This window comes from Dunckerocampus dactyliophorus, chromosome 9 (assembly GCF_027744805.1).
Source record: "Dunckerocampus dactyliophorus isolate RoL2022-P2 chromosome 9, RoL_Ddac_1.1, whole genome shotgun sequence".
In the NCBI taxonomy this organism is placed as follows: domain Eukaryota; kingdom Metazoa; phylum Chordata; class Actinopteri; order Syngnathiformes; family Syngnathidae; genus Dunckerocampus; species Dunckerocampus dactyliophorus.
Window position 1 is genome coordinate 9,021,125 of NC_072827.1, and position 7,614 is coordinate 9,028,738.

The window sequence follows — 7,614 nt, forward strand, 5'->3', positions numbered from 1 at the left end:
AAAAACGAGCTCCAAACTAACCACATTGCTTGGTTGTCTAAAAAACAAAATGTCACTGTGGTAAAAAGTCACATTTGGTGTCCGAAGATGAGAAGTTAAGCAAATAATTCTAGCTAGCTAACTAGCTAGTTAGCAGCGGACAGCTAGTGTATAGAAAGATGCAAGAGAAGTGGAACAGCAATAGGTTTGATCAGGAAGTGATCAAACAGGCTGGCTTGGATTGGGTAGCCTGTGTCAAGCTGTCAAACTGAAACCACTGAGGTTTTACAGACTAGTGTTGATTCTCGCGGCAATACGAGACAAAGTGCATTCCCTGTAGGCTCAATGCGGGTGTTGTCAACCCTACGTGACACAGCACACAAGCACATTCACGCCATGTCTGTGTTGTCATGACAGGAATTGTCATGTGGCCGACCCACGGCCATCAGTTTTTGTGATCGGCTTTGAAAGGCATTTATCGACATTTGCCGATCACGTGTTTTTTACGGAAATCTGCCGAAACTAATCGGGGGCCGATCTATCGGAGCACCCCTAGAATAAAGTCAGAATATTACAGGAAAAAAACTGTACAAGAAGAAAGTTGAAATATTAAGAGAGTAACATTATAATATTAAGACAAAAAATAGTTAAGATGAAAAAATGTTTGAGCAAACAATCAATCTAAAAAAACAAAGAATAAAGTTAAACATTTTTGGAAAATTAGGTTGGGAAAAATGTTTAATTTTACAATAAAGTCAAAATATCATGAGAATAAAGTCAATATTACGAAAAAAAAACCTGTACAAGACGAAAGTTGAACTGTAAGAGTAAAGTCATTATATTGACAGAAAAAAATAGCATAAAGTTGAAAAGGGGAAAAAGTCATAATATGAGGAGCAAGTCAAACAAAGAATAAAGTTGCAATTTTTTGGAAATTAGATTGGTAAAAAAAAAAAAGTTTACAAATTCTACGATAAAGTCCAAATATTATGAGAATAAAGTCATCATATTAGGAGAAAAAAAAAACATCCAAAAAAAGTGTCTTTTAAGGAGAAAAAAATTAATACTCATATGTGCTTTGTTCCCAATAACACAAAGCTGAGATGCAGGCTGTTTGTTTCTTTAAATGTAAAAACCGTCTCTACATATAGAAATGTAAAAGTGGCCCCCACATCATTTGATTTTTTTTTTATTATCTGGCCCTGGGGGGGAAATGTTTGAACACCTCTGGGCTAAGGAATGTCTGGGCTCATTTTTAGATTATTTTTATGTTGAAAGGAGTGAGTTTATGTAAAGTTTGTACATTTTATGTCTATTTCTTTAAATGTGACGCCTTTTGCATTAAAACTCGTTGGATGCTGCCACCTAGTGTTGTGATTGCCCATACTTTCCCTCATTTCTCCTTATTTTTCCAGAAATAACAATAACTATAAATATATATATATATATATATATATATATATATATATATATATATATATATATACATATGTGTGTGTATTTACAGTATATAATAATAATAAATACATAATAAATAATAAATACAATACAAATATAATAAATGTAATAATATATATAATCATATATAGTATAAAATACACCAAATGCACCATCATACCTACAGTGACAGGTACAGTGGTGCTTTTTTACGTAAGGTCACTACACACACACAAAGACACAGACACACCTGATTTACTGTCCATTTTATTTTTGCTGACACGATGCATTTGCAGCCGCTGCACCCCAGATATACAGCGAACCATTATTTGGAGGTGTAAGATGGGTATAAAACAATATTAATTATTTAATTAGGCTTTTAAGTGCAGCGTTTTAGGCCACACAAGGACGTGTCGGGTTGTTTGGAGGGATTGTTTTATCACACAAAGCGTAAAAAGGAGATTGTAAAGTTGCGTGATAAATCAGAGCACAGCAAGGCCTTTAATGATAGCAATTAAATATTCATTCTTATTCTTTTTCATTCCTTTTTTTAAAGGAAATGTATTGTTAATTAGAATGGCGGACTAACGTTGCTGTGATGAGTAGATATAAAATGAGCACAACAGGGGTCTGATGTATATACAGTATACATACCTGTGTTTAAGAAAGCCGTTAGCTCCTAAGACTTAGCGCTGTGATCGTCAACAGCATTCATCAAACTGGAAACCCCCAAATTACAAAAAGGAGCTTTCTATTAGAGGATTATTTATGGGACTGCAGTCCTTCCACGGCGATGATGGCACATTTCTACATTGTGTTGTCAGTGTGAAATATACATTTGGCAACACAGCATACCTGTTTGTGTGGTGTTAGTTTATGATGAGGATGGAGCAGCGCTAATACATCAGCTTTATTTATATGGTGCAGTAAAACAAGACCCACAGTGCATTCATCAAAAGCACTGTATGGTTCAGGTCTGCTCATATGCTTGGATAAATGAAAGGCCACAAAACACAATCCAGGGTTTAGAAGCGGTAAGTCAGGGAGTAAAATGTATTTATGTAAAGCTTTTCACTCTCACAAATGTGACAGGACAGGTAAAAAATACATAAAATGGAATAAAAATGTCATAAAAATGCAGCAACAATGTGTGGAACAGTTCAGCATGACAATAAAGTCAATACAACTGCGAGAAATTCTATGATACAAATGAATACAAAAAGCCAAGGGTTCGAACGACTAGTGTTTTGCCTCTCATTCGGGCAGGCCTTGTCAGTTCATGCTCAAAGACTAGATAGGACAGCTCCAGTCTGAGGGGATGGTACAAGCTATATGTAAGTATTTATCCACTAAGTTCGAGGCACGTCCCAAAAAAAGACATTCTGTTTCGTGGTTGATTACATTCTATTATTACTATTATTATTATGAATGTAATGTGTATATTTGTATATGCATATTTAAGCACATTTTGCATTTTTTGCCTAAATTGAGCATTTTTAAGCATGAAAATGGCTGAATGAAGTCAAATACAAACATTCAGAAGGCATTCAGGAGACGCATTCAAAGATGTGATGATATGTGTTATTATACACTGGTCACTAGGTGTCAGTAATGGTCCAGTAATGTTGGGTGAGACACACAAGCACCAGACTTGACTTTATTGCTGGTTCGAATGATCCCACACTAATCCCTAACATGGGCTACTAACCCACGCCAAACTTAAAGTCAACTCACTTCCTGTCTGCCTCCCACTCAGCTCCCTTTAGCACCGGAACAAAAGCACGAGTCTTATTTATGTCTTATATGTCTTATCTTCTCTTATTATGTCTACTACATTGGGTAATAGGAGTGTAAAGGTGTAGAGATGTTGTTTCATATCTAGAGGACTCTAACAATGTTAAAAACGTATTTAGAAGTTCGTAAACAGGTTTTTCCATGCTCTAACTATGAAAATACTCCATTTATAAGTAAAGAATGTTCCTTTGTGGAAATTCACTTCTCACGGTCGGGTGTGGAACCAATTAACCGCCATCAACGAGGGATCACTGTCGTCAAAAGTTCTAGTTGAGACGGACTCAAAAGCGCCTCTGCTGGTTGCAGCCAAGTAGTGCGCTCCATTTTGCCCCAATTGCTGAAGGCAAAATTCTCCAACCTTTATTGAGCCAAGGCACATAGTTTACATGAGAAAACTCTTATTTTGTTGTATGAATGGTTAATTATGCACCTTCTGTCATCTAGTGGAAGAGCATTTCATTGTTCTGCCCGTCACTACAAATCACTGGCACAGCTACAGGAACAAAGATGTATTTTTTGTAGTAAATAAATAATCCAATCCATAATTGGACCTATTATGTGAAATTGTATAATTCCCTGCAGCACCTGATGATCTCTGGCACGGTAGTTGGGAATCACTGGCTTAAGGATCAGTGAATGGATCCATCTCGAAGCCACGCTACACAATACCTGCTGTGGTATAAACATGTCAAGACACAAAACATGTCTGGATTCTGCGCCGATTATAAATACTCATCATTAACTATGTCAGAAAAACATTCGCCTTTTTTTATCGGGGTTGTATTTTCCTCACACAGGACAATAAAGTTAATGACAAGTATAGTCTGAGGCATAAAGCATAAAGCAGTCATATATTTGGAGGTGCTGGTCAGCCTTAGCAGCATCTGGCTAATACATCATCTGTGTTTGTCAGAATAGCTAACCAAGGAAGCACAGTTTATGTCTTGTTTCCTCAATTACAAGTAGCGGCTATTTGAAGATGCTTTTTAAAACAGTGTTCTGAGTTGATTTACTGTAAGATATTGCACCTAATCATAACAGCACACTGTTTGTTCAATTTATCATAAATACGGCTGCAGTAGACACAAATCTCTGAGACATTTGTTGGACTGAGAGTCTCTCAGAAAGGGTTTTTTTTTCACCCTCAAGGCTACAAGAGAGGCCTATTTTGCATGCATGTACAAGAATAAAAGCGATGAAGGAAATGAGAAAATGATGCTGTTATTTGCCATGCTATTCGAATGACTGTTGGATGTGTTGCATTACCGAAAGCAAGAGGGCCACATATACTGAAATATGAAAGGGTCTTAAGAAGTTGCATCTTAGCTTTGTGATACAGGTAAAAAGGCATATTATTAGTATGACCATATTAGTACGTGTGTCTTTGCTCTTTTTTCCCCATTTTTGTTGTTTTGTTTAATTTGTGTATTATTAATTTGAACATGTTGGTACGTCTGCTCTTTTTTTCCCCATTTTTGCCGTTGTTTTTTAAATTTTCCAAATATTTCAACATTCTTCTTAAATAATCTTTGTAAAGGCCCTGTCACACCTTGACGATTTAGCCAGCGTACGCCAACGTATGAAAAATTTGGCCAATACGCTGGCGTACGTCGAATAAGTTATGGGTAAGTTTTGTATAAGTTAAGAGCACGCTGAAGCACGCCAGCATACGTCGTAGTACGTCCAAGTCGTCCAAAAATGTTGTGCATGCACAAAACTTTTCGACGTATGTCAACGTATGATTCATACGTCCCGCATACGCGGGCAATAAGTTATGCGATCGTTGACGCCCGTTCACACACGTTATTTGTAAGTTACGCACAAGTCAGTATACGTCAACATACCTTGAGACAAAACTGTGTCTTACTGGCTCTCTTTTTGGCAAGGGTTGGCTCAGAGGAGATGGCGATAAAGTACAGATAAAGTACCTTATGCGATGCCTTGAAGGATATTTATACTGCTGCATGCTTGACCAGTAGAGGGCACTGTGACACTGGGAATGAACCTGCGTCATCTCCATCAGAGTGAGAGTGGGAGGCTGTGGGTGGTGATGGATCCCTCTGCCCTGATACTTCTTGGCAACGGTCTTCGAAATTTTCTTCGGCATGATGGTGATGCTGACACTGCGATGTCTAGTGAGGTGAGTCATCAAGTGGCAGCCTTTTTATAGGCTACGGCACGTCATCGTTGGCCATACACTGCCGTGCGGTTTGCATAAGTTAAAGCCCGGTCACACCACCCGACCTTTGCTGTAGCGTTCCTGGGGGAGCAGAATTTGGCTATAAATACGGGGAGAAATGGACCAGGAGTCCATTTGGAATAGCTGTTGAGTTCAGACCTCAGTTATATCGAATTTACTCAAAGTTACAGTAAAACTGTACTACCATGGATGCTGAGAGACTTGCTATGATTGGTGAACTAGTCCAGCAGCAGAATCAGAACCTCCTCAGACTGCAACAAGCTGTTGACAGAAGGAGAAGAGAGAGAAGAAGGAGAGACAGAGTTGTGTGGGTCAGACAGTGGATACTGAGAAGGCCTGAACATGGACTGTATGACAAGCTGATGGTGGAGCTGAGGAATGAGGATCCACGAGCCTTCCAGCACTTCATGAGGATGCCACCAGCCCGCATGCGCAGAACGCCGCTCTATCAACGCTCGCGTCACCGCTAAACCAACGTTCGCTACAGTTAAACCAACGCTAAAGCAACGCCGGCTTCAGCGGTGCACCGCTAGGACAACGCCCATGTTTTCAATTTTTTTCCCATTTTGTGCGCAGTTATGAGCGGTGATGAATTTTTTTCACCGGTCCAGGAACGCTACAGCAAAGTTTGGGCGGTGTGACCGGGCCTTTAGACTGGTGTTGGGCATAAGTTGTCAACGCCGGCAACACGCTACGCATTCGTTGGTATAAGTTGTCTATAAGTTATAGAAACGTTCTATATAAGTTACTAATACGTCATGTATACGTCAAACTCGTTATGAATACGCTATGTATACGCCCAAAATTGAAAATACGTCGGCAGTTCAACGTATGCCATCAAAATGATCACGTCAGGCATGCGCTGGCTAAGTCATCAAGGTGTGACAGGGCCCTAACATTTGTTGTTGTAATATTATGACTCTATTTCCATAATATTTTGACTTTATTTCTATAATAATAGAACTTTTTCCTTCAACCTAATTTTCCAAAAATGACAACTTTATTTTGTTTTGTTTCTCATATTACGACTTGAATATTGCAACTTTATGCTACTAAAATGACATTTTTTTCCTCATATTAGGAGCTAGTCTTGTAAAATTATGAATGTGTTTGTCAGAATAAGACTTATTTTCTCTTAATATTTTAACTTTATTCTTGTAAAATTGCATGTTTTTTTTCAACTATCTCAACTTTCTTCTTGTAAATTTTCTTCTTGTAAACGTGACTTATTCCCATAGTATTTTGACTTTATTCTCATAACATTATAACTTTTTCCACAACTTAATTTGTCAAAATTTGTAGCTTTTTTTTTTTGTTGGTTTTGTTTCTCACAATACGTGACTTTAAAAACAATCTTTAATATTTTAGCGTTATGCCACTAAAATGACGTTATTTTTCCTCATAATATTACAACATTGTTCTTTTCAAATTACGTCTTTTTCTCATTAGACTACGTTTTTCTCTTAATATTTCTTTACGTTATTCTTGTTAAATTACTGCTGATTTTCCATTTTTGCTGCAGGTGTTTTTTTTTTAATGTCATGTTTTTCCATCCCAGACCACACTATGAATGAATGAAATGGGGCTTCTCTGCCTCTTTTAATAGGTTTCAACAGGTGTTATTTGTTATTTTGTATTATATCGTATATGTTTTGTGTATGTGTATTGTGTATATATACATACTGCATATGTGTATATGTTTATCATGTATCCTTATTCATTGATGTATTATGTATTTATTGACCAACACATAATATAAACTTACTGTATGTTCTGTGTTGTCTACATTCATTTTATTACTTCCAATTACAGTATTCATAGATCAACGTTGTATTTTTCTGACATCATTCTGCGACCACAAGGTGGCGCAAGTTTCCCAAAACGTCTCCATAGCCAGGCAGCAAAGAAGTGGTAAAATTACAAAACCGTACATTTTATGACGAAACAATTCAACATATTTTAACCGAACGTCTTAAGAAGGTGACCACTGGCGTTGTGAAAGGTTAACATAAAGCAAGGACGACGGCCATGGACTATTTACACCCAGCTTCGTTTCACCACCACACAACACAGCTCAAAGAGAAACGCACTTCCGACCTTCACATTAAACATCCTGTCTTCGACAGCATTACACAAAATAAGCGTCCCGAAAAAGTAGCTTCAGTGATTTAATGTTGTTATTTGTATGTAGTTATGTATTTACA